General features: G+C 50.7%; 1 long non-coding RNA gene across 1 annotated transcript; it reads right to left on the bottom strand.

Annotated features, from left to right (window-relative positions):
- Positions 1-6903: 6903 nt before the first annotated feature.
- Positions 6904-16322, bottom strand: LOC137468663 (uncharacterized). The gene is made up of 3 exons (XR_010996089.1): positions 16279-16322; positions 7235-7336; positions 6904-7059 (listed from the first exon to the last, which is right to left on the bottom strand). It is a non-coding gene; the product is annotated as an uncharacterized lncRNA (long non-coding RNA).
- Positions 16323-27584: the final 11262 nt, after the last annotated feature.

The raw sequence follows: 27584 nt of genomic DNA, 5'->3' as shown, positions 1-27584 counted from the left end.
GCCAGAGGCTCATTCCTGCTTGCAATTCCTGCCTAGGAGGACTTTCCCTTACCATTGCCTTCCCCTTCCTCTCTCCTCCCTGTTGTATCAACATTCTCTCCTGCCATCCTCTCCCAGAAGGAAGTGGGGGAGTCTGGATGGATTGAACCTCATCTCCTTCTCGTCAAACCTGCAAGAAATCTTGGCCAGAAATGCTCTCCCAGCTCTGTGGCAATGGACCAGCCCCATATAACATGGCTGGTCTTTGCCTGAGCAGCCCATCTCAGAGAATGAGAAAGAAATTTCTGGCTGCTTTAGTTGTGCAGTGCCCTAAGTGTTTCCTTAAAATCAGCCTAAAATTTGAATGAGCAGGGAGGTCATTCTACTATATCATCTTCTACCACACTCTGAAAAGCCCTCAATGGTTTTTCTAACCTGCTTTTCTAAGGTCTAGCTAGCTCAAGAAGCCCCCTTTAATGTATTTCTCCCTGGTTTCTCATAACTTGCAGCTCAGAAAGCCCTGAGCTGAAATACCTTTCAGATCAAGAAGGTATGTTCTGGTTTTTAATAGCCTTAGGAGGTTTTTATCCATGAATTTGTCTAAATGCTTTCTGAACCATGTAAACACAAGCCCATAGCATACTGTGGCAAGGAGTCCCCAGATGAACAGTGCCTTGTTTGGGAAATTTTTCCCTGTTGTTTTGAACGATCCAGCATGCCAGCTTTAGCTGGTGCCCCTTTATTCTTCTAGGACGTCAACTAGGCAATGGTGTTCCTTGCTTGCCCTCTTGCTGATGCTGTTTCTGATTTTTACAGACCCCTAGCAAAAACTACTCAGCAAGTTCTCAGCTGAAGAATTCAGCCCTTCTCAGGCAGACTACACTGATTTACAGCAGCTGAGGTCTTGGCCCTCTAGCCTTTCTGAAAATGCAGGATGACCCCTAAAGTTTATGTTTGGAAAACCTTATAAAAACACTTTATGTAGTGAAGGTCAGTGTGCATCTTAGGCATTTTCTATTCCTGCAACACATATACAACTACATTTTTTAGCACAAAAATTTCCTTTCAAGACAAGAACAGCAAGACAAAGCAGGCATTAATCCACTGACCAACAGCTTCTTACAGAGAAAATTGCTCCATGGCATTCAAGGGATGTTTAGAATGAGATGATCAGAGTGGCTCAAGCTTAATACAGCTTGACATCATTAACTGTTAGTGTTGAACCAGAACAGGAGAGTAAGCTGTACTTATTGCTAGCCAGATAGTCTCCAATGGCCAAGGAGAAAATAATCACTAAAGGCAAGAGGAGATTAAAGTGATGTGACAATGTCAGAGTGCTCTTTTTCTACAAATTATAGATTTTCTTGGCAGTGCTCACAGCCTGTTTGTTTACTAGTACTCACAAGAGAAAGTATAATCCTTTGTTTCCTTCACCAACCAGTTTACACCAAGTCATTTCCCTTCTCTAACCTCAGCTGGAGTGGCTCGGGTCACAAGATGTGTCGGACACACATCAGGAAAGGACAATGCTTCTGCTTCACAGGTGACACCAGAGGCTCAGGTAACAGAGGTTCATTTCCCTTGGGGGCCCAACTTCCCAATCTTCTGCAACCCAAAGGAAAGAGAGGATGAAAACATAAGAAAAGCAAGGAGGCAGCAGCATTGTGGCTCCCTCTTACTGCTGCAAGCTCGTTGGACACGCTGCCACAAACCCCTCTCCAGGGAGACCCTTGCTAGGCTACCTGGGGAGGAATTTGTGAGAAATAGTGTCCCCAGGGTCCTCCCCACCAGGGTACTGCTGCTAACACAAACCTGCACACAGGTGGTGTCATTTGGCCCTGAGGCATCTTGGTAGGAGTAAGAGTTGCTGTGTTATGGTGCTGCAGCTTGCCTTTGCTCTCCAAGGCCAGACTCTGCCCTCATCATGCCCCAAGACCACAACAGAGAAAATCAAGCTCCTGACTTGTGCAAGAGAAACCAAGTCTACTTCCCCGCTCCTGCCTGCTCTGCCACGTGGATAGCTGTCCTGCTGGAGAGCAGGTTACCTGTGGGACAGGCTGGAGTTAATTTGCAGAGCTGGCAGCAGACGGAGGGTCCCTAACCCACAGGTGAAACCTGACATGGTTTTTCATTAAAGCAGTCTCTGAGCATGGCAGGGTTGTGTGCTAATGATGACAGCCACACACCTGAACAACTGCCACCCCTTTTCTTGCAACAATCCTTATTTAGAAAATAAAAAGGAAACCCGAAGAGCTCAGAGCCTGCTGATAGTTAGTGCCTGTGCTCCTCACCCACATCTGTGCCTGACCTCCACAGTGACTGGCTGTGCTGTGCCTAACCACGTGTGGTCAGGCAGCACTTTTTTGTGCCAGAAGAACAATTCAGAAGGGGAATCAGCCCTTCTGATGCATTTGCAAGCACAGATTAGCCAGCAAACCTGGGGCTGAGAAATAGCAATGGCCCCCTGCAGCATGGCTAACAGCAGGCAATACAGCCAGAGCATCCAGAACACAGCTGGGGTTTTATCCCTCCAAGCTGGTGAACTCAGGGCTGTACTGCCACCAGGGAAGCTGCTTACAGCAGAGAGCAGAAACAAAAATCCTGCTTGCAAGAGTGGTTAGAGAGGCAGATGAGACATGGACTGCCTCCACTTGGCTCTGTTCACAATGATCTGTGTTCACAAGTTCCCTGCACAAGGCTGAGATCCTTGCTTTAAAACTCCAGGCTGTTCAAAACATTTCCTGACACTGCCCAGTGTGTCCAAAGACAGTCTCTGGATCAGGGCAATTCATCTGCAAAGGATGCAGATGAATTTTCAAAGAGCTACCAAACAACTCTCTCTCCTGTCTGAGGAACTAAAACAACTTAGATCTTTAGAGTGCCCTAGAAAGACGGAGCTCACTTTCGGAAATTTGGGCTGTATTGCCAAAAAGACTGAGGCTCTTCATAGGGATGCAAGGAGACACACTCTCTCCCAGGCAGGTGGATATTTGGGCTTAATTGGCATCATCCAATTGGCACCAGAAATAGAAACTCTTGCTTGGTGCCTGCAGTCAAAACATCTGCTTCACACCTCTTAGCCCTGGGACCTTGAGCCAAAATTCAAGTGCAGCTCTCAAGGGCAACAAGTACCCAAGTACCTCTAAAAGTAGTAGACCAAATTAGGATTTCTGCATGCACAGTGCCTACACCGTGATGATTTTTATTGCCTAAGCACAGACCTTTCAAAGTATCTTAGAGGTGAAATATCCAGCAACAGGACATTTGTATGTCCATGCTTCTGTGACAGTAGTTTGTTCTCCAGCTCTACCCATTAGGTGATCCTCACATGTAACACACCACTGGGCTATGAAGTTCACACGCAAGGGATCTCCTTTATGTAATAAAGAGTTATATTGAGGCCCGTTTACCCCTTCACCAATGGAAGTGCACTGCTTTTATGTCTTTCAGCTTTTATCCCTTACTAAGAACTTGAAGAGACAGTAATTCTGGTATTGGAGTGCCTTTTTTGTTGTTGTTGTTGTTGTTGTTATTATTTTGATTATGCAGCTAGTGAAGGGATTTTTGCTAAGCTGAGGAAACCAAGCCCTCAGTCACTGGCACCTCAGAATGGAAGAGCTCAGGGCAGGAGGTGGGTTGCAGCAGGCAGACTTACCTCCTCCAACCCACCTTCCCCTCGCTGTTTCCCTGTGCCTCCTTCACACAGAGTCCTCTGATCTGGTCTTTGCTGCTGTGACAGGCTTCTCGATGTCTGCTGCTGCTCACAAGAGCCTCTGGCCACTGTTTCACCAAGTGTCCTATCACTTCAACCACACCAAAGCATATTTCTCACATGAATCTGATCTTCCTTCTCCCTTCCTTACCCAGGGACTTGAACCTACCAGAGACACAGGGGAAGTGAGAGATGCCGCACATGCTGGAATACTGGGAAGCCCCCAGCACCCTTGAAGGGTTGGAGAACCAGGAATTCATGGTCTCTAACCCCCTTCTCACCTTCAGTTTTTGTACCTTTGGGCTGAACACTTGGGTTCCTCCATCAGATGGCAACACAGCGATCGAAAGCTGCTTGGCATCGTTGCTGTCATTGTCTCACGTTCCCCTGTTTGCTGGCACCTCAGACCTCGTGCAGAACAGACGCTCCGGTGCCTCCCCTCCACACAGCCCCCTGCCAGTGCTGGCTTTCTCCCCTCCACACAGCCCCCTGCCAGCGCTGGCTTTCAGGGTGCCAGCTGTGGCCTGCTCTGCATCCTTCCCGCCGGGATGCGGGCGCAGCAGTGCAGGCACATGGGCAGAGAGATGGGGAAAGGCATTTGGAGAGCTGGAGCGGCACCAAGGGAGCGGGGAACAGCAAGCGAGGAGAGCTCTTCAAAGAGGAACATCAAAGCGTCAGAGACGGAGAGAGAGCTGGGGATGACAGATCTGGTTTAAAGAGCCATCTATCTCCCGGCTCTTACTATGTAAATTACTCCTGCTCACTGGCTGCCGCTGCTGCAGAGGTAATTGCTGATGTTTTTTGGAAGCACGTCCTCCATGCCAAGACATCAGGCCTTGTGCCCTGCTCTCGTGGAGGTGTTGGCGGCAGGGATGTTCCCCACCATGTGCCAGGGCAGTGAGCTCCTCCTGAAGATGGGGCTCCAGGGAAGGCTGGCAAGCTGCTCTTTGGTTGGCCCATCCTCCATCTGCCCTCCCTGGCTTCCAAGTTTCTCCACAGCTTTCTCACTGTGCTGTGACTCTCAGACCTGCCATCCCATCTGTGCACATTATTGTATTCACTCCTTCCCATCCTACTCCCACTTCCTGCTCCTCATTGTCTTCTTCTGGGGCTCCCTCCCACCCTGGCCCCTTTCTGCCTGCCCAGCTGGGCACAGGGCTGCCAGAAAGGTGACTTCCTTCACAGCCTGACCAGCACAGTGGGGGCAAGCGCATGCTGGCCAAGGCTGGGGCCAGAATCATTAGAATGGAGAGGCTGAGGAAACTCCCTGCTGGCCCTTGTCAGGCTTACAGCACTTGAATCGCCCAGCTGAAATGGGGTTAGAACACAGCACCCAGACCAGGACCAAGGAGGTGAATGTTTTTTTTTTTTTTTTTTTTTTTGGAGTCTCTCAGGAAGCCTGTTTACCAAAGTCAGAGCTTCTTTTTTTTGAGAAATACAACTAAGCACTTTGCCAATGTCACTGCTTTGAAGTGAGCCAAGGCAAAGCTGTTCAACAGAGACTTCCTCTTTCCCACTCAAGAAGACCTCACTCCAAGGCCAACCACACTGGTCCTTCCTTTCTCTCCACCCACCCATTTTCCCTCTTTCAGCTCCAGTAATTTAATGAAAACTAGATAACTTCCACCTTCCTCACAAGGGCACGGTCACTTTGCTGCCTTCCACATTTCCACTGCCCTCAGGATCAGCATGAACTATGGGCTTAGAGGGGAAAAGCAGATGAATCTCTGGGGAGCGTGGGAGGCAGGAGGTTACTGCAGGAGGAAGTGGAAGGACACAAGTCTACAGTCTCTGGGAGTCTTCCTCACCCTTGATAAAAAAATCAGATGGTGGCTCACTCCAACCCCTATGGAGAGTGGTGAGTTTGGATGCACAGCTCTCCCAAGGGTTAAGATATAAAACATTTCCCTCCCTAACTTCATCTATCTCAATGGAGGGAATGAGGTCCTGAAATTCACCTTATGGGCTGAAACCGAGCATGAGAAATTGCAGCCCAAAGGGTCAATTTTCCAGAAATATCTAAGTACCCAGGAACAGGGGCTCAAAATGAAAGTGTCTCTTGAGCCATCTCTTTCCTTCACTGCTGTGGTGTGATAATAAGGTGCTTTTTATGTAAGTGACCTATTTTCCTGGGAAGCCAGTTCTTCAAGTGGGGAATTGGAAAATGACTAGTGCAGCAGTTTTGTACTTTAATATGTTTTCATTCTCTGTGAGCAACAAGCAGCTACTGTACCCAGAGGACAGAGGAACTGTCTGCTCTCATCAGGGATGCTCCCTGGTGCCCAGCCCAGACAGGAGGTGGGAGGCAGGCCCATGCCATGTGCCATGCAAGCCCCTGGCAGGCAGAGCTTTCCCCTCATACCTGCTGACAGAAAAGCCTTTCCTCCCTTCCCAGCTGTTTTTCTGTGAAAGCTGCTAAGATGAGGCTGGGGGAAGAAACTGAGGGGACAAAATTGCATGGAAGGGGAAGGGGTTGCTGGCTGTGGGCTTTGGGACGAGTTGGGAAAGAGGGGGTCATGGCTGGTGGTGAGCACTGGCTGCTCACCCATGGTAGGGTCACATGTCAGGGAAGGTGGCCAGGAATGCTGAATAAACAGGGAGGCTGTAAAAAGGAGGGAGGTATGGACATCTCTGTAGGAGGCTGAGCACCAAACAGACACAGCCTGCTGGCAGACAGGTGGGTATGCTTCCAATTTGGTATAAGCCCAGAGCATGGCTTTAGGGCACAAAAAGGGTTACTTTCCCATATTGCCCAGAAATCAAGCCCAACTCACTGCCCTCATCTCCCAGCATTCCGTGTGATGTGAGGGACACGGAACACCAGAAATCAGTACTCTCATGTTCCATCTCTTAATTAAAAAATTCTGTAGTCAGAACACTGTCCATGAACCAGCTAGGTGGCATAATCAGATGATGCCAAATTTCCAAGCTGTGAGAAGCCCTGTCAAGTCTTGGGGCCATCCCGTAACTGCTGGCAAGAAGGGAAGTGTAAAGGGGAGGGATTGGTGCAAATGCTCCATGCTGAGCACCTGTAGCTCACTCCCACAGCAATTCTGGCTGAGATATGGCTGCGCTCTCACACTTCCCCATGTGGTGCCTCTGCCTCCAATGCTTTGGCAAACACAGCAGACCCCCTCTGCTTAGGAGAGGCCTCCCACGAAGAAAGAGGTATTGGCGGTCCCCCAGCATTACCCATCACTCCAGTACATTCCCTATGGCTTTTGGAGAGGTGGGAAGCCCCCTGAGAGGAGCCTTGACCTTCTTTGCCTTGTGCAACCCCTGTTCTTGCCCACTGCTGGCAGGTCGGCACGGGAGCTGCAGGATTCATGGCACTGTCCTCTTCCCCTCCACACCAGCCAGGCAGGAAACTGCAATTAGATTTTGCCCAGCAGTGAAATAGTGCCAGAATTATAATTCAGTGCACCCCCAGGAGAAGGGGGAGAAGCATGAATCTTTCTCCCAGAGGAGCTCCCTTCATATCCAGGCACGCGGCACTAACGCCCCACTCACATGCTAAGGATTCTCCCTTTGCTAAAAACTTACATTTTTAAAAATTAAAAGCCGTGATTCTGGCATGAGAGATGCATTCACCAGGGACAAGTTTCAGCTCACCAAGCTGCTGTGAATCAGTAGACCCCTTTGCCCCTAGGCATCAAGAGAGATTAAAAACCATTAGTACACTAGAAAGACAACTGTGGTTTAATCAAAACATCTTGGGAGCAGCTTATGAATACTGTTAGCAGGCAATATTTTCTAGTGTATTTGTCTCTCATTAAGAAGAGCCTAACTTAAGCAGCTTCCTTTATGAGTTTCTGCTTTCTTAAACTTGAATTTGTTTTAATTGCTAGCACACAGGCTGGCTGACCACTCACTGCCCTCTGTTCCTCCTGTATCCATCAATGCAGCCCAACATTCCAGAATTTTAGCCACGATGCCGACTGCGGCTTCTTTTGTTTACTGGTTTCCTCCCCTGGTATTTGCAATTATAAATAAATTGAATATTTATTACCAGCTCGTCACTTTATACCGAGGACTGAGCTTCCCCCAGCACGCGCACCCAGACAGGCTTCCTGGGGTGAGGGGCACCTTCCTCTGCTCTGTGGTGGCCCCATGGGCTGGTCCCTGCAGCCCTCCAAGGGCACAGTGTCACTGCTGGCCTTGGTAGAGCTGGCTTCTGTGGCACGGTGTCCAAAAATAAAGGGGCTTGCTGCTGTGTACACAGGAGAGGAGAGTCAGGAACTGGCTGTGGGCTGAAGGAGGCTATTGCTGGAGAGGAAAACCTTTCACTTCAAGCACTAGAGGAAGGGCTGCTTTTGCTCTCTGGCCAAATGTTTCCTGCTGGCCTCTCCTCCTGGCTGAGCTGACACCAGCTGGCAGCACCGTGCACAGGCTGGGAAAAGCCATGCTGGGACTATCTGAGAAGCAGGGACAGGTAGGAAGGGTAAGGATGTGCTCAGGGATGGTTTCACAAGGGAACACGGCTGGGAAATTACTGGGTTGTTGCTCCCCTTGTCTGCTGTGCTGCAGCTTTCCTGTACATCCGTGCGCAGAGAAAACTGGGCAGCCCGAAAGGAAGCTGCCACAGAGCAGCATCCAGCAGGGTGGCATCACCCTTGTGCCATGCACCCCCCGATGGGTATCCAGTCTGTGCCAGTCTCCCCCTCCCATTCCTGCATCTGACAGCTGCAGAGAGGCATCCTTCAGTACAACCAACAGGGACTGTGTACAAACCTCTGTGGGGGGAGGTTGTGCCAGTGGGGTGCAAGTTACCTTCCTCCAGTCCCCCTCGACTCCACAAGAAAGTGCACAAGCTAAATACTTCAGAATTAAAATATCTGTTTTTTCTCTGAGATTGACAGCTGAAGAAACCTGCTGTTCCCAAACACAAAATAATGAAACAACCTGCTTCCCAACTCTCCAAATAAAAGTAAACAGCATTCAGAGTAACACTGCTGAAAATGGAACAGCATACCCTTCTGTCATCCTTTTTCTGACAGAATTGCCATGAATTTCACATCACTAGGCTAATATACACCACCTAAGGTTTGTCCAATCTTTTTTTTTTTTTTTTTAATAACCCAATCATGGAGAAGCTTCCATTAGTTTCTCCAGAAGCCATTTTACAGCCCTGATCTCACCACTATGAAATTCTCCCATTCTTCAGTCTAGCATAACATGTTGTTATGCTTTATTTCACTGCTCTAGTTAGTCCCCCACCAGACGCCCAGAACACCATCAGAGGGCTGCTCACTTGCAGCACCTTGACATGCCACTGTGTGACTTCTATGAAATATAGGACTGGAATTTAATCTATATGCCTGTAGCCCCAAGCCATTAAGAGCAGGTTGTAGATTTATAACAACACACTTTTTCTCCTTGTTGCTGGCCCAAGGACTCGGCAGCTGTACTTGCACTGCTGTGACCCCATGGCTGTTGCTGCCCGTGCCGCCTGCCTGCCTGCTAAGTGCTGGCCAGGAGGCTTTGGGTTCATTGGCTGGGATGCAGGAGGAGCAGCAAGGGGATAAGAACCCCTGTAGGTCCCACCTATACCCCAGCAGGCCTGTCCTGCCTTCCCACACAGTGGTACCAGCCTGGAGTCCCTCCCAGGCAGGCAGCAGGCACAGAGGAATTTGGGCTCAGGTAGACCCAAATGGGAACAGCACAGGAATCACATCCCAGATCACACCAAGACCAAGTCTGGCAGTTTAGTGGTGCAGATGCTTGCTTGCTCTGGGTGATTCACAGCATGGAAGGTTCTCACTGACCCTCCTTCCCTGCTGAGAGACTCACCAAGCTCAGCACTTGCACCTCCAGATAGGTCCCAGCTCTATGTGTCCATCCTCCTTAAAGTCACAAGACCATGAGCTGTTGGAGAGTCACTGCAGCAGCACTTTGGAACACCCCAGCAAATGGTGAATGTACAGGAAGTCAGGCTTATAACACTGCTCCTCACAGAGGCTCTGGGTATTCAAGGCCCTCAGAGGATAAGCTGGGTGCCTTTCTCTCATCACCTGAACCACAGAAGCCTTTTTCCTGCACCTCCCAGCCTGGCATGCTGTGGGAGAGGTTGATCATCACACAGAACACCCAAGTTATTGTACTTATCAAGTTATAACCCATGTTCTGGCTCCTTCAGTAGATCCCATCTCAGAAAGTCCTCAAAATCCAGATCAGGGTAAGTCCCTGGGTAGTAGTAATGCTCCTGCGGTCTTTGTACTTTCTGCCAGCAGAAAACAACCTCTACTCTTAAGGAGACTGTTTTTGTGCCTGTTTGCATTTTGCAATCTCCTAAAGAGCCATCTGCTAGGCAGGAATTCAATTGTTCAGAAATTGAGCATCTTGGGCATCAGTCAGGGCACATGGAAGCTACTGAAGAAAAGAGAGGATGTTGCATGTGCCCAAAAGGCTTTTAATTAATGCCAATATGGAAGATCAGGTTGTGGGAGTGGTGGATCCCAGATTCCACCATGGCATGCCTTGGCACTCACAAAACCTACTTGGCCTTGCAGGGCACAGCATGCCACTGATGGACCTGCACATCCCAAGCCCACTGCACAAGGCAGCACTGGCTGTGCAGATAAGCCTGAAATGCTTGGAAACCTCTGCTGGCTTTAGAGGCTGAGATTAGTCACTCCTGCCTCACAACACCACGCATTTTGTCTAGGAATTAGGGGTGGCATGGGGAATTTCCAAACACATGAAAGAGCCCAGCTCCTTGGAGGCACCATCTAATCTGCTGCTTGGCTGGAGCTCTGGCGCTGGTGGGGCAACTCCACCCTGCAGACCTCCTCTAATGAGAAAGCCTTCTGCACATTTCACAGATCTGCCACGTATAAACAAGTAGGTCATTCCTGTAATCTCTTCATCTGGGTATTAAAAAGCTTGTCCAAGTTTAAACTTGGGCTGTGTCAGTCTTATTATTCCCAAGGGCTTCTGTTGAGTTTGGCAGGGGAGGCACCGAGGCTGCCAAGGTTAATGAGAGCATTCCCAGGGGCAGGTGAGTGCCCTGCCTTCCCAGACTCTCCACCCAAAATGTGCTTGCAACAGAGCCCAACTGCCCCAGTCCCAAACTGGGGGGCAGGGATTTGGGGACTGGACAAGCAGGCTGCTTTTTAGCAAAGCACAGAGTGCTCTGAGTCAACAGCAAGGGACTCCCAGACTCCTGCCAGGAAGACAGGGATTTTTCTGAAAGAAATACTACCTGGCATTTAGCTGCAAAGACCCTGATTTTATCAGAGACTATAGATGTGTGTGAACGTGTGGTTAGTGATGGTGTGTGAAAGCAAGAGGGCACTTTGTTAGCAGCCCAGCCTCTGGAAACCAGAGCCTGTAAGGAAGCTGACTCCAGCTTAATATTGCACAGCAAATTGAGGGTGCTTGTTGCACACAAAGCAGTAATTGTATCTGGTCCAAATGAACTCAGCCATCACTCCAGGATATAGTTATTATTACTGTTAACGGGAAGCTAACACCAGTTACTGCTCCAAAATGAACTCTTTCCTTGTCTCCTGATTGGATACCATCACTCTCCTGCGCCTAACAGTGATTGCTTTCTGCAGCCTCCATCCATTTTCTTTGCAGCAAATACAGCTGCCTTGGTGTTTTGACTCCTTCCTCATTGCACTGATCAAGCCCACATTTCTCTCCCTCCATTCCACAGGCATCCATGGCCTCCAAAATGTGAAGCCCAGACCTAAAATCAAAGCAGTGAATTTTTGCCAGGCAAATGTACATCCAGATGCTGTCACATAAACACGAGGAATATCAAGCCACAGTCAAAAACCCATTTACAAGCCAGCAAGCGCTTACATCCAAAGGATGGCCTCAGAACAGTTTTCCCTACATAAATCCTGTGTTTTAGCATTTGGAATTTTATTGCCATAACACTGCCTATTGTGGTCTGCTAGACTAAGTCCAGAGATCTGCCTTCCCTAGCACTTCCCAGGTCAGTATTAATGTCACCCCTTACCAAAGAGGAGAGCAGAGGCCCCCAAGCTCAGTGGCTTTCTGGGGGATGCAGAATGAGCTGGTGTCACAAGCCCTGTGTTGGTTTTACCCAAATGCAAAGCCTCGCCTTCTGCTTTTGAACATTCACTTTCAAACACAGTATTCTCTCTCAAGGAAAAGACACTAAAATATTTTAGAAATCAACACAAAATCCTTTTCATGCTCTGGCTGAGATTCTCCTCCGAGGTACACACTGACCCTGGCTTCACCTTAAATAATATATACATTTCCATAAATGTTGCTGTTCGTCTCAGCGGTGCAGACAGCTGTTTAAAGAGCAGTTGGCTGGTTTGCTCCATCAGGGAGCAACACCAGCGTGGCTGATGCAAGCCTAGAGGGTGGGTGGGTGCTTTGGTTGGTGACAGTCCCTGCCTTGCCCCTTGAAGGTGCAGGTGGAGCTGGCACAGGGCTCACCTCCACAGAGAGGAAGCTGGTTTGGACATTTCCAGCCATGGCTTATGACCAGAGGGCAGTTTAGGACAGAGACATCGCCTGTCTCTGAGGCTGGGGGAGAGAAAAGCAAAGGAGAGCCCTGCCCTGTCATCATCAAACTACACAAAACGCGGTCTGATGTCCCCAAATGCCACTCCCGCACGGGTAAGAAAGCCACCAGGGAGCATGGGAGAAAAACCACTCTTCTGGCCCCTTCAGCAGCAGCCTGCTCCACACACACGTGCCCACAAATGTTTGGGATGCATGGAGAAAGAGAGCACGTGCTGCTCCATCACTGCAGGCACAGGCAGGCGCTGGAGCAGGCCGGGCTGTGCAGCCACAAAGCACTGCTCGGCCCTTCCCAATGGCACCAGCCCTTTCCCCGTGTCTGCAAACACAGACGAGAGGCACAACAGAAGCACCAGCCCCGTGTGGCGGAGCAGCTCTGTCCCCTGCGCTGGTGGCGGAGCCCCTGGGGCCGGTCCCCAGCCCGCCTCGCAGTGACAGTGCCTCTGCGCCATCTCTTGGCAGCTGCATGTGCATGTCCTCTACTGCAGCAGCCACCAGAGCTCCTGCAGCGAGAGACGGCCGGGGATGCCGGCCGGGACCTGCAGCGGGGGCCGCAGAAAAGCGCAGAAACAAGCGTGAAACCGGCCATGCAGAGCGTGGAAAGATAGGGGACCCTTTTCTGTCAGCTGACGGGTGTGTGTCAGCAACAAAGAGGAGAGGACACGTTCCTGCATTTCCCCTGTGTGAGTGTGGAACGGGACACTCGCACCCGTACAGGACGCAGGACACCAGACACCCACCCGCAGCAGGCAGAGGAGCTGGGCAGCGAGTGCTTGACAGCGAAGGACCAGACCCTCCCAGCTGGCTCAGGAGCCTCAGAGGGAAACATCTAGAAAGGGGAAGCCTTCTCTTCCTGAAATCAGGGGTTTCCTAAGCTACTTCCCCTGTGAAGCAGAGCTAAAGCACCGTGGTACTGGCTGGCAGGTACTGCCGGAACAGTCTGCAGGCTACAATTAAAACCCCAGGCTGCCCAAGCCAAGCCCTGGCCTGGGACATGCCAGCCCCTGGCTCAAGAGCTGCAGGGCACCTCACTGCTGGCTGGGCTTCATCTGTGATTTTTCCTGGGCAGCCCTCTGCCTCCCCCAGGCTTGTAAGGGATACAACAAATGAAAGTACCTTGTGTCATCGGCTCCCTGTGTCAGCTGGCAAGCCAGCCCTGCACGCCAGCCAAGTAAGTTAATCAAGCAATGCTTAGGGGACCATAAATAGTTCGCAGCAGCGTGATTTGTCTGACTGCACGGGACAGATATGCCATCAGCCAATTTACCCACTGAGTCAGAAAGGAACCAGGCAGCAACAGCTGGAAAAGCCCAAGCGCAAAGTGAGGCTGAGAGAGGGGAAAAAATTTTAAAACAGAGAAAAGACTGCACCACTGACAGACATTGGCAGCAATCGCTGTGCGTGCTTTGTGTATCTCACAGCATCATTGCCAGGCTTAATTAAACAATAAGGGCCCCGGGAAGTTCAGGTGCTATGGGAGAGCACGGTGATGGCACTGATCTTGTGACCTCCTGAAACGTGAGCTGCTCTGGGGAGAAAGCGGGGGAAAAGATCCATCTTATTTAGATCAGAGCAATGCCAATGGGCTTGGCTGACACAGGAAGAGGAATTGCACCTCTTCGTCAAGAATATTCTTTAACTGCCCATTTTGAGTACAAATAAGAGTAGAGAGATCATTTTGACAGCAGCGATGAGATTGCTCAGAAAATGAACCTGTGAAAATTGATTTCTGAGCTCTCTGTTAGGAGTGTAAAAGAAGAAAAATTTCAGGTTGTCCAGAAATGCAGATTTTCCAGTTTGCTTGCTGACACCTACCATGGAAAAAAAAATAAACACACTGAGTTGGCTAAATCCTTGCTTTTGACAGAGAAATGCAGTGCCATTAACTTCATTTTGAGGGCTTATGTTTTGTTTTATGCTTTTTTTTAAAAAATCGTGTTTCAAAACAAAACATTATTTCAAAATGAAAAAGGGAAATGTTTTGTTTAGGAACTGTGGGAATAAAACATTTAGATTGAAAAAAAGCCACCCTCCATTATTTAAGCCCAAACTATTTGTCGCACTTGACATGCATTTGCAAATGGATTCAGTTGCCCTGAAAATTGAGGGTTTTTTTCCTTGCTGATAGCTGCTTCAGGGGGGAGGAGGGAAAATAGCCTATTTCTGCCTTGGAGTTCATTTGTTCCTGAAGCTCTTTAACTCAGCTGGAGTCAGAAATGTTCATCTTCGCTGTGGGAATGGCCAGGCCATGCAAACAGCCTGCAGGCGAGGGGTGGCAAAGGTGCACTGCTCTGTGCTTTAGCATCAGGAAGGCTGCAGTCCCTGCTTTTGTTGTGGTATCCTAACATCCCAGGACATTAAAAAAATTGGGATTGCACGTAGACACCTGTTGGAAAAGCCTCTGGCAGCCTGGAAATGCTGTTTGGCCACATGGGCTGCAAAAAGCATATTTTTTCCAAACAGAGCAGCTCATCAGAGCTCCCCTCAGCACAGACCCCTGCACCACACCATTGCTGGGTGGCTTTGTCAGGAGAAGCAGCAGCCAGGTGTGAAGCCCAGCTGCAGGACACAGCCATACAATCTCTTGACCCAACACCCCTTCCTACCAGGCGGACAGCATTTCTCTTTATGGAAACGGTCTTCAGCTCTTAGCCAACATTTCTGCTGCTTATTCTACTTTTGCACTTCTAATTAAGCTCCTTATTAAAGCAATTAATTCTCCAAACACAAAACTGCAGTGAGTGAAAATTATTACCGACCGAAGGCTGTTTGGTGGAGTGTGGTAAATGAGTCGTGGAGTACTGTAGCTTAATCCTGGTCTCCACGGATAAGGATTGTTGGAAGAAAAGCCTTCCCCCACTGCTGGAAGGGTTTTTTGCTGGGGCTCAGCAGGTGACAGGAGAAAAGAGAAGCACAGACACACCCCTCCCCTGAGAGCAGCACTACAGGAGCCTCCCAAACTCATCCCGGACAAGGCAGCCTAGGCATCCTCTTATTTTGTGGAGTGCTGTGTACATTAGGGTTTAATAACAAGCTCAAGATTTAGGACTCCAGGGCCTGAGGGCTGTTCTTCTAGATTAGCATAACAGCCATGCAGAAACAGACAGGGGGCCATGCCTCCCTCCAGGAGCCTTCTCTTCCTCTCCACACCTTTCTCTCTCCAGACTGCCAGCTCTTCTAGACCTCACCCTGCCAGGAAGAACTAAAGCTTCTTCCTTCTCTCTTTTGGTGTGATTACCTTTCAGAGCACAAGGAGTCTTTGCCCTACAAATCTACCATTCCCAAAGGCAGGCTGTCATAAACCCCACCCTTAATTCTGGTCTGCTTCAAAAGAAAAGGGGTGGGGAAGAAACAGTAATACAAGAAGGATAAGAGGTAGCTGAGGCTGACAAGCAGCTCACCTGGCACAAGGAGGGCAGGCACAACACTGACTGCCTGGCTTAGAGCATCCCATGATCTGCCTGAGCCACAGGGCAGTAGGAAACATTTATAATACCCGAGAGACAAATGTAAGAGAGGTCCTCTTCCCCTCCTCACCCTGTTGACACCCATTATGTGGTATTCAAAGAGTACCTGCTCTTTTTTTAGGGCAGATGCACTTGACCATCTAAAGCTTTCTTTCTCTCCCTTAAGCATCTTCCTCCTCGCTCCAGACCTGTTGGAGTGAGCAAAATACCTTTCCAGGCACCCACAGCAAGCATTTAGCAACCACAGGGCCTAGCAACAAAAAGGGGTGAGGATGAGCTCCAGCACTGCTGAGCCAAAAGCAGTGCCAGCAGCTATCCTTTAACTTCATCCATCCCTTCCCCAAAATTCTTGTTCTCTGTCTCTACTACAGTGTTACCTCCAGTTGGCAAAAATCCCTTTCCCACCACACAGTTCTGCTTTCCAGGGGGACATTACCTGCTGTGGTTTGGTAGAGAAGGCAGTCCCTGAACTGGAAGCTGACTCCAGGCTGATTTGTTGCTAGTCCAGGGCAGTGTTTCCTATTCCTGTCTCTAATCTTCATCGCCAGCTTTACTTTCTCCAGTACCTGAACACAAACAGCCCATAAAGGTCCCATCACCCACATGATTTACCTTGTCACAGCCCTGCTTCTGCACCAGCTCCGGCATTGTCCCACAGAGAGGGGTGGATGCCAGGTGGGATGGCCAGCAAGCAAATCCTTGCACCAGCCCAGAGGTGCTGTTTTGATTATCAGGCACACAAGACCACTGCAGAAAATGTGTGTCTTCTGCCAGGAGGGAGCCTGAGCACATTAGAATAGAGCATTTCAGTTGTAAGACACATAAGAGGATCACCTGGTCAACTGCCTGACCATTTCAGGTCAAAGCATGCTACCAAGGGCCTTGTCTAAATTCCTCTTAGACACAGACAGGGATGGGGCATCAACCACTCAAAGGAGCCTATTGCAGTGCTTGGCTGCCCCCTCTTTAAAAAAATACTTCCCAAGGCCCAGTTTAAATTTCCCCTGGTACAGCTTTGAGCCCCTAGCAGGCACACACTCTACTCCCAACCAAGCTACAAGCCCACATGCCCTTTTTATTAATTAAAGGCTTTATATTGGTTAGTGCCCTCACCTGTCAGTACTGCCACACCCAGCACACACATGTGAGGTAGAGATTCATTTGTCCTACCTACCTATCAGTATTTTATGAGAGCTGGGGTTTTCTGCCTTCTCCTGCTTTTACCCCAGTTGCAAACACAAAGCACAGCCTTTATCTCGCAGCACAGCCACACTGCCACCGTGCCACCAGGGCACAGCAAAAGGGGGCACATCTCCAGAAATTAACAGGCTCTCAGGCCAGTCAGGAGCAGCCACAGCTCCTAAACCCTGTGCAAGAAGCTCCAGAAAGACCCTGTCAGCAGGTGAAATTCTCCTCTGGATTTCTGCTGTCTGAGCATTGTCATTCAGAGGAAAGCCAGGCTGGCACACAGTTAGCATATCACGGGCAGACAGCCATGTGTTCCCTAGAAAGGGCCCTGCCTCTTGCTCCAAGCAGAGAAACAATACATCCTTTCCAATTTTATGGCCATTTCTGAGTGCCAGCCACAGAGCAGTGGTGCAAGGGAAAGGTTGCAGCAGGGCCAACCTGGTGTCCACCTTCTAGAATTCCTGGCTGGAGGCTCACCTCATGCATCATCTGCAGGGATGTGAGGGGGAGCTAAGCTGCAGAGAGTCTGCCTGCTACTATTAGTGTTGCTGCTTTCCACTTGCATTGAGACCAAAAACTCTGGGCTGTTCTGCTGCTCGTTCTGCTCACATGCTTTGGGCTCCTCAGGCAAACACAAGACGGGCAAGTCTCTGTGGAGCTGCAGAAGGGAAGCCTCTCAGGCAGCTGTGGCTAGAGCACGGGGAAGGGGAGGCTTTACAAAGCATTAAAAACATGTGTTAAAGCCTGTCCAGTCTCTGGCCATTTGGATCGGCTTGTGACACCCTGGCATTGTCCTCCAGCTGCCGCAAGCAAAAGCAGGAGGGAGGTGCCAAGGCCTGGAGCCCTGCAGTCCCCTGTGCCAGGAGGCTGAGGTGACAAAAGCCAGCTCAGGGCAGAGTCATTAGTTAAATTTCCTTCTGGCATTCCCTGCCGTGCACCACGGATGGCTCACAGCTGCAGTCAGCTCTTCCTTGGCTTGCAGGGCCCCCATCTCCCAGGGGCACACATCCCAGGGCCAGTGAAGAGGAGCACAGCCCCTACCAGTGCTGTGTGTGCAAGAAAAAGGCTTTGCCCTCCCTCTGTGCCTGCAGCTACCACAGTTACTAAACTTGTGGACAGAATAGGATAAACCTGCCTAAAATGCTCCTAAACTACACAGACATTCTCTCCTGTCTCTTAGGTTCTACAGTAGCAGCTGTAGCTCCAGATTTCCATACATGGCTCTAGCCAAAGCCAGACCTCCAGACTCTTTCCTTGAATGGTTAGCAAGTAGAGGGACTTCTCAGAAATGCATTGCAAGTGTTAAGTTCCTCCACACTTGACTCTGGCACTGCTGGGGACCTCTTTCCCATCGAGGTTTGAGTGATCCTTGTTTTCTCACCCCAGGCAGAGCCTAGGCACAGCAGCAGGGGATCTGCCTCTCCTAGGTGCCCCAGAAGTTCTGGGCTCCACCTGCCCCTGGCTGCCAGGGGCTTCCCTCATGTATCCTTGAAAAAAAAGATAGCAACTTCCAACCTTGACATCAGTCCAGGGGTCTCTCCAATTTTGGTGGAGTTCAGGAGGTTGATGCCAGCCAAGGGACTGCCGTGTTGGATGTGTCAGTGCTAGCGAAGGCAGTGCCTTTCTTTCACTGCCAAATGGATGACCCTGTTCTAAGGCTGCCACCAGAGAGGCTGGTGCTAGAAAAAACCTCCTTCAGCCAAATAATCCCACTCATCTGTCTGTCAGGAGAGGAAAGAAAGCAGCAAAACATTTTGGGATGTCAGCCAGTCAACTGTCATAGAGCAAACAGCTGCCTGGCTCTCCCCAAGTGACAAAAACACAGCAGCCTTGGCACAGGGAATAGGAGGATGCAGTGTGAGCCAAGCAACAAGCAAGCATTGCTTGGTCCTTGGTGTTTGGAGGGAGTACTGTGCTCTTCCAGGTGCTTCTGTACCCCCAGGTGAATGTCCAAGAGCAGAGTCACATCAGTGCCAAGGCAAATCCCTCCCTCCCTCCCTCCCTCGTGCCCTGCCAGGGCTCTGAGGAGCCATGCAGAGAGGAAGGCAGCTTTTGCGAGGCTCCTTGTCTCTCCCAGCCAGGAGAGACAAAGGCAGCAATCCCGGGGGTCACACCACCTAAGGAGAGAGTGAGCTTGGGCATCAGCTCCTCTACTGAAAAACAAGAGTGGAAATACCAGAGCAGCCCCAGTGCTTCCTGCACCAGTGCCTCTTCCAAGGCTGAGGAACTCCCACAGCATCTGCAGATGCTGAGAAACCAGGAAGCAAGGGGCAAGCAACCCTGAGGCAAGCAAGTCCCAGCAACTGACAGGATCATGCCCTCTAGGACATGCTGCTGCACTGGGAATGGGGTGGAGGAGAGGTGGCCAACCCAAACCAGCTGCCATCCTTTTGTCTTCCTTTAGCTGGTTGCCTCCTTGCCCTGGGGAAGAGGCAGGAGCAGCCAAGAGTTCTTCACGTGCCTCCCCAAGTAAGTGCTTTACTAGAACTCAGAAAACAAAAGATCACTACTTCTGAAGGCAAGGCAATAGCAAGGCACTCATCTTTCATCAGCCTCTGATCTCCCACAGCTCTAATTGACCTCAGCAGAAAACACAGATGCTGCACTTTAAAGAAAAAAAATCACACCTCTGTGTTAGCCTAGCTATTCCCAGGAGAGGTCATAGCCAGAGAAATTTGGTTGTTCACACGTATCCACAGGAGGTTTGCGCCCACAAAGACATTTCTGTTGGGTTGCTGGCTGATACCAAATGCATCCTCTTTGATGTGCACTTTTGGGTCAATGCACACCAACATCCTCCAGGTCCCCTTTCATCCTGCAGGAGCCAGAAAACCACTTCTGATGGCAGAACTCATTTAAAAATGACTCGAGAAAGCTGATGTGTATCTGCACTCTGTACCCCCTGGGAAAATGGGACTCAGCAGACATACCCAGGAGGTTTGCTGCTGCTCCTGGCTTTTACTCCTTGCTTGGCATTTCTTCCCATGGCCTAAGACCTCCCTGTTGCAGAGGAGGTTTGAAGCCCTTCAGCTTTGAGCAATGCCAGCTGAATATCGAGGCTGATTTTCTTTATAGAGATGCTATTTTTCTCTTCCTATTAGTGGTCTCTGGAAGCTCCCAGGCCAATTGTTTGAGAGCAGATTTTATAGCTGCATGTGACAGTAAGGAGAGAAAATATGCTAATACATTCCCAGCACGGGAAGAGAAATGCCAGGTCAGGCTATGGGAAAGGCAGCAGCCCTGCAAGGAGAAGCAGCTTTGCACAGGCAAGGAAAGCAGGTCACCATCATGCTGGTGGCACACCTGGCTAGGAGCGGGCCAGGCTTGCTGAGCTTTCAAGTGTGGCTTTCCCTCGTGCAAAGAGTGGGTTTATCATGGAATAAGTGTGATGGCATGAGGGTACAACAAACCCTCCTGGTGAGCTTGCTTGGTCTCCATCTCCTGTGGCTGTAGGCGCCGGAGTGAGACACAGCTCCAGTGACAGGACAGTGTGAATGCCTCACGTGCAGAGCTGGGGATGGCACCTGACATAATTTCAGACTCAAAGGAGAGAAATGCTTATTCCCTGCACCTCAGAAAGGCAGCACTGAGGTGGAGATTAGCTGCTGGGGGAGGGTGAAATCAGACAGGAGGTTTCTGGACAGCTTTGGGGGTCAGATGGCTGTTGGGAGAAGAAAAATTGTAGGCTGAACTTTCCCCACACCTCCTGGCTGTACGTAATTCAGAGAAACCTGAATCTTCACAGACTTCCCAATCAGATAATCCAAGGGTTACATGCATGGAAGCACAGCAACTTCTTCTCTGGTTTCAAGGAATTCAAAAGGTGAAATTGATGCTGCATATGTGGGGGAGTAGTGAGTGCAGGATGTGTTTTCAATCACTGCTTACGTCTTGTTTACCATTCCAGCCCTGGGAAGCACACAGCCTCCTCACTGAAAAGCTCCCTTCCCTCACATCTTCATTCATCAAGCAAGCTGTCGACAGAAGCCTGTAAGCACAAAGCTCAACCACAGCAGTGGGCTTGGGAGACTGCTTTATTTTTAGAAAAAAGACCCTAAAAACTTAAAACAACCATATTCCTCTGGAGAACTGACTCTAGAACCATTACTAGTAAAAGCTGCCTTGAAATAAAACCGTTTCTAATGACGGCATTTAGCAGCAGTTTCAAGAGCCCAGTACTCTTGCAATTTAATCAGAGGGGAATGCATTTTTGGGGAAGGCATTCAGGGCCAGCAAAGGGCTCCAGGGTAGATAGCATAACTGGCCTTAGCTTGCCTGTCACTGCTCACAGCAATCTGTGATGCCTTTGCTCACAGGACCCAGCATTTCCCCTCTGGCTCCGTGTAATGCACTGAGATCTCAGATTCCTAAGTGGTTTGCAGTGCACAGTTCTTTTTTCTCAGTAACTCTCTCATTATAGGCCAATTTCAACTTATAAATTCATTTATAAGCCAGTCCATTTGTGCAGACCGTCTTGCTGGAGGCAGACTTCTGCCTTTCTCCATTTCCCTTCCTCCCTGCTTCACTGGAGCCTCTAATAAGGACAAGTGTGTGTGAATCCGGGATATCTCTTGCCTGCTGTTCGTGTGGGGCAGAGGCTGGGGCCAGGCACAGCCTCATCCAGCAGATGTGGACAAATTCAGGAAGGGGCAGTGTAGCTGTAACTGGGAGGTGTTCTTGCTGCCCAGCTAGGGTACAGGCAGTAGAGAGGATGGTGGTTTCTGCAAGCACAGCCATGCCCAGCCCCTGCTGCCAGATCACAAGTCAGGGATGTGCTCCTCAGTGTGTGCTCACCTTGCTGCTGCTCTTGCCCAGACCTCCCCAAGGGAGCAGTGCCAACCCCAGGACAGCCCCCCAGCAGGGGCCCATCTGGCAGAGGAAGCACTTACTTCAGTTCACTCCATCATTCCCAGGACCCTCCCTATCCCAGTGGCCCTGGGATGCCTTCCCATTGTTAAAGTAGCTTCAGAGCATAGATCAAGGCTTCTTGGGCAGCAAACCAGGGACTGGGACAGGAGTGGCCACCACCTTTGGGCAAGGAGAGACGAGAGAAAGGGAAAGGGTACGAAGGAAACCCAGCAGCAGGAAGGTTGACCTTGTCAGGCCCAAGAAAAGGCAGGCACCCTCTCCAAATGTGAACGGCCCCAGCCCCTTGGCTAAACCAAGTGAACCGGTGAGGGGTCACCAGGCTGGAAGTTGGTCATAAATTGGGCCATCATTCCCCTTTGCCACTGTGCTACTGAGGACACACTGACTGCAAGGCAGTGACCAGAAGGAGGAGAGGGTGAAGTAACAAGTGACAGGACAAAAGGAAATGGCCTCAAGTTGCGTGGGGGCCAGCTTTAGTGAGAGAGTCAGGAAGACTAAAAAGACTTACCTGGGTGGCGAGGAAAAGCCTGGCTAAGAGGAGTGAATTCATTCTATGGACAAATCCAGGCACAAAACATGGCGAGTGCCAGGGAAGGCACCTGTGCCAGGCCAATCTCGCACCCACCACACAGCAATAACACAACCATCATGTGGCAATCGCACACTAATCGGAGACTTATCAAGCCCCAGTCATCTGACAATCATGAGTCGATCACGGGATGATCACGAGCCAGTCGTGTGCAGAGCAGGTGCCAATCACGCCCTGATCAGGTGAGATCATTCACCCACCATGTGTCAATCGTGAGCCATTCACGTGGCGATCACAAGAGGACCAGGCCAAAATCATGTAACGATCCTGAGGCGATCGTGCGCCCATTGCATCGATCGTGCATTACCTGCCTGGTCACCACACGGCGATCGCCTGTCCATCGTGCCGTGCCCACCAGACGTCGATCCCATGCCGAGCACATGCCAGTCGCATGGTGATCCCGGTGTCACCACGGCTCGGTTGGCCGCTGGTGCCCCAGCGGCGCTCGGGCCCATCCCGGGCAGCGGGAACCGAGCGAGCGGAGCCGGCTCCGGCCCGGGGAGCAGCAGCCGGGACTGCCCCGCTGGGCTGCGGCTGTGCCCGGCCTCCAGCGGCGGCTCCCCTCGGACTGGGTACCAGGAGAGCCCTCTTCCCTGGAAGGGTGATTAGACATTGGAACGGGCTTCCCGGGAATGGCGGAACCGCCATCCCTGGAACCGTTCGAAAGGCGTGAGAATGTGGCACTCGGTTTAACTCGGCGGCTGGGCTCGGTGACCTTATCGGTCCTTCCCAGCCCAAAGGACTCGGTGATTTTAGGATCTCTGGCACGCCGGCAGAGCCAGCAGGGGTGCAGCCCCGGGAGCCGCGGCTCCCTGAGCCCGCTCCGTGTCCCGGGAAGCCCCAGCAGATGGTGCCAGACTGTCAGAAACCCTCCGGGAGCCCGGCCCGGCTCTGCCGGGAGCTGCCGCCCGCCGGCCCTGCCTGCCGGCGGGGCTGCGACGGGCAAGGAGGGGTGCGAGATTTTGGGAGGCCCTGCACCAAGCGGTAGGAATTCCTCGGAGGCTGTGAGAGGATCGGCATCCACCTCCCTCACTTCAGCCAGCACTCCTTGGCCAGCATCTCGTTGTTTCCAACGTTTTTATTTTCCACTGCGATGTTTGCTCCTCGGAACGACCAGAGCAATGCAATTCCCCCCTCCCTTCTCTTGGCTGACTTTGCTTTGGGCAATTTATCTCAATCCTCAGTGTAAAATTTTCCTTTGCACCATTTCATCCTATTATTCCAGAATAAATCAGGATCATTTCCATGTCAAATGCCAGCAGAGGAAGGAGAGTTTCATTGCTAAGGCAGTTCAGAGATTTTCCCCTGTGCTCAGGCATGGGAACAACAGGCCCTTCCTGCTAACCACAGGGCTCCCCAGGCCTTTTAGAGGTACCTCAGACTCTCACAGCAATGATGCTTTCCCAAACCTCTCTGTGAGCAGGGCTGTGCCAGAGGCTGGTGAAGATGCAGGAAGCTGTACCATCTCAAGGACCAGCAGCCTGGGAAGCCACACAGGGGTGTTTCAGGGACAGCCAGAGGGAGTGCCTCAATAGCCAGCACTGGTCTGGCAGGACTGCCAGCAGACAGCGAACTCATGGGCCTCAGACCCCAAAAATCAGGATGTGTCCCCAGGGAACTGCACACCAGGGATGGAAAACTGCTGACCTCAAGCACCCACATGGGCTTTGGGGCTCCCAGCTGGTGGTGATGCAGTCACAGCTAAACAAAAGTCAGCTTTTAAATTATAGAGCAGAGAGCCCACCCATTCCTCATCTACACCCAACAGCTAAGCTCACCCACGTGTTATTAAAACCATGACACCATGGTTCCAAGCACACCCCTGTGACCAGGAGCCTGGGAGAGCTGTGTGAGCAGAACCCCCTTGGAAAGCAGGGTTGGGAGCAAGAGCCAATGCTCCAGGAGGGGCCTTAGTGCTGGAGCCTGAATGTGGGAGCTGTCAGGCAGAAAGCTGCCTGCCCAGCTTTGCTTTGCCTGGCAAGTGCCCTCAGCTTCCCCTGCACTCCTCATGCAGGGAATTGTATCACCAAACCCTGAGGGCTAGTCCCAAACCTGCCAGCTGGAGCAGCTGCCTTTGCATGCTGAGGACCTTTCCCAGTCTGACAACCAAACTGCTGCTGCCAGAACGGCCAAGGAGCACAACAGCCCCAGCCCTCTCACACACAGGAGCCTCTCTTCTCTCTGTACACTCTCCCAAGCAGCACCATCCCAGCCCTCTCCTCCAGCAGGCATCTCAGCTCTGTCTCCAGTCCCTCCGGCCTTGACCTCAGGATGCAACTACCTTACCTCTCCCCTGCCTTGCACTCTACAGGGCATGAGCATCCATTATGCTTTCCTGTTTTTTGGGGGAATGCAGGTGCTTCAGCCTTGCTTCATAAACATCCCTGCCTCTTCATGAGGTTGGGCCAGTGGTGCCTCTGGCTGCCAGGGTCTCTGCCCCATGGCTGGGGTTTCTCCCTCCCCTTCAGCCCCTCCTGGCTGGCACATCTGATCAAGTCCTTGGCAGTTGCAGCCTGTGCACGTTTGTGTGTCAGTGCAGGCACCAGCCTGGCTGGCAGCAGGCAGGCAGTGCCCCCCCAGCAGTGCTGTGAGGTGTTTGCAGCCACCCTGCAGCTGCCAGCCTCGAAAGCAGCCCTAGATGAAGCCTTGCTCCAGACAAGGTTTATTTCCAGGCTGGTTTCATCTGTAAGGAGGCCTGAGAGAGCATTTTGCCCCTCCCCATGGATGTGTTCTCACTGCCCTTTCTTCAAGTTGCAATGAAATTTGATAGAAAGGGTTGCAGTCTCAGCTATATTAAGGTCCCCCCGACTTATATCCTGTATTTTCACAAATGTGAGTAAGCAGATAGAGGGTTGAGACCCCCACCATCACACTGGCCTTTGCTCAGCTGCTACCAGGCAGCTACGGCTCTCCAGGGCACAGTTAAGTACGTCCTCCCTCCCCACAGGGGCATTTTTAATCAGAGGCTTCAGCTTGTTCATTTCTCTCTGGGTCACTGCCACCAGCGGGGCCCTCAACCACAAACCACGACCTCCATGTTGCAGTGAGAAAAGGTGAGACATCATCCAGCAGGAAAACGCTCAAGCTTGAACGTTGCCACAGCAGAAGAATCAAGAGCAGAAAAATTGAGGACACCAGTGTGATTTCAAATATTTAACCTGATAATTCCCTCTGTCTCTATTACCTCTCAGCTTCCAAATCCTCAGTTTTGCTCAGAGAGAGGGAGATGTCTCTCAAGGCTTTAAATCTTGGGATTAGGTTCCTAGGAAATGCCTGTCCAGGTCACACGGATAGGCTGTCTAGTCTGACCTCCCACTGTAGCCATGGGAAAGAGCACACAGGGTCGACCACTCCTGGGTTCTGTCCCCACCATCCTCCCACTGCTCCCATCCTCTCAAAGCCACAGGTGTGAGAGGGCACTTCCCATACCTTGGAGTACCCCAGTTGTCCTCAAATACCTCTTACCCTGCCCAAACCTGCTGGGGCTTCCTGCCTCCAAGGAGCAGAGGGCCAGGTGTCCATGACCTGCTGCATGAAGATGTGCTTCCTCTTCTAGATTCTTCAAAAGAAGTGTAGGAGTTTCAGTGAGTGTCTCACAGTGGCTGTGCTGCAGGGTTGGGTGAACAACTCCCTGTTTGCTGCCTGTGGGCTTAGCAAACCTCGTTTGTATTCTTTGACAGCCTCCTCCTCTTCAAAAACTGAAGTGTTTTCACATCCCTCAGCTTTCAAAGGACACAGCTGGGGTTATGTGAGCCTAAACTGCATCCCTGAAAGTGCCAATATAACCATATCTAATTCCCTACCCTTGCCTTAGTATTCAGGTAGTGGCCCCAGGTTGAAGGCAAAGAACATATCCAAGGTGACCAATGAGAAACATCTGTGGAGATGTGAGAGGACTCAGCTTGAAAGTCACTGTATAAACTGGTGTAGGTCTGGCATGCCCCCATCAGCGTTAGCCAGGAGACAGCTCTAGGTCTAGCACATGAGTCTTTGACTGCGAGGACATAGAAGGTTTTGAAAGAAGTGAGATAAAGCCATTCTGAACACTGCTGCAAGGCTGGAAGCGTGGCATGAACAGCTTGTGCTGGTGCAGCGCGGTTTCAGTTGCTTGCAGTTTGTGTCGAGGTTTCATATCACATCACAGGGCTCTCTCATGGCATGTGGCCTGACATTTCTAGAGCAGGCAAAGGCAGCAGTGAACATTAATGCATACATAACATGCTGGAGATATTGTCTGGATCTCCAGATGGGTTACATGAGGAAATTAAGAAACTCTGAGCTGGCTAGACCTCTATGACAATGACAAGCAAGAAAAAAATCCAGTAGCTTGTTGGCTTTTCCCTGCACCTCAGGCCTTTGAAGGGACAGAGGGCACTTCACAGTGGTCCTTTCCTGGACAATCTTCCAAAGATTTTGTCCCTCCTTGATGAGTTTAGCCCTGCTGCAATGATATCCTTGATAAGGAGACAACTCTATCACCAGGAAACCTCTTTTTCCAGGCTGATATTTAAACATTTAAAGGTGTTTCATGTGTATGCAGGGTGTGGAAGAGAAGCAGAGGGGACAAGAAGAGGTGCTTGTGCAGGGCTGGTAAGAGAGATTTACCCTGGCAGTGAAAAGTAAATGTGCATGACACAGCTGAAGGCAAGCTTGTGTGTTAACAGACAAAGAGGAACACAAAATGAGACGAAAAGTGAGCTAAAGAATATAAACACCAGGGAGCTGACAGCCCTCAAAGACATGGTGTGATCCCACAGAACTGCTCCGCTGTCTGTGGTGTGCTGTGTGCTGGGACAAACCTGCCGTAACAGGGAACACCCCACATTCCCTTGCTTCTTGCAGTGCTTTTATCTGTGTGACATGAAGGTGCTGCACTAGCTGCGACTCAGCACCAGGTTCCAGGAGTTGTGGCCAGCAGAATCCCCCTACACCTGCTGGCACCATCCCGGTGGATTCAGACCTCCTTGGGAATTAGTGAGGCCTGGTCCTGAGGATCTGAGTGGCTCCAACAGTGAAAGGTTTTTAAAACACTTGCAGCCAGAACTGTGGTCAGAACTTGGGAAAAAAACATCCCAGAGTCACATTAAAATTATATTAAGAACTTCCAACATTTTGTAACATGTCAAGCTCCAAATTAGCCATCTCTCCAGCTCAAAGCATGTGAAATCCTCTCCTGTTCTTGGAAGGGGAGCACTCCAGGGAGAAGCAGATCAAGAAATCCTTAGAAGCACTAAGGAAGCCTCAGGAGGTATCTACCTTCAAGGGCACAAAA

The sequence above is a fragment of the Anomalospiza imberbis genome, chromosome 2 (genome assembly GCF_031753505.1).
Source record: "Anomalospiza imberbis isolate Cuckoo-Finch-1a 21T00152 chromosome 2, ASM3175350v1, whole genome shotgun sequence".
In the NCBI taxonomy this organism is placed as follows: domain Eukaryota; kingdom Metazoa; phylum Chordata; class Aves; order Passeriformes; family Viduidae; genus Anomalospiza; species Anomalospiza imberbis.
This window is presented reverse-complemented; position numbering and strand designations above follow the sequence as displayed.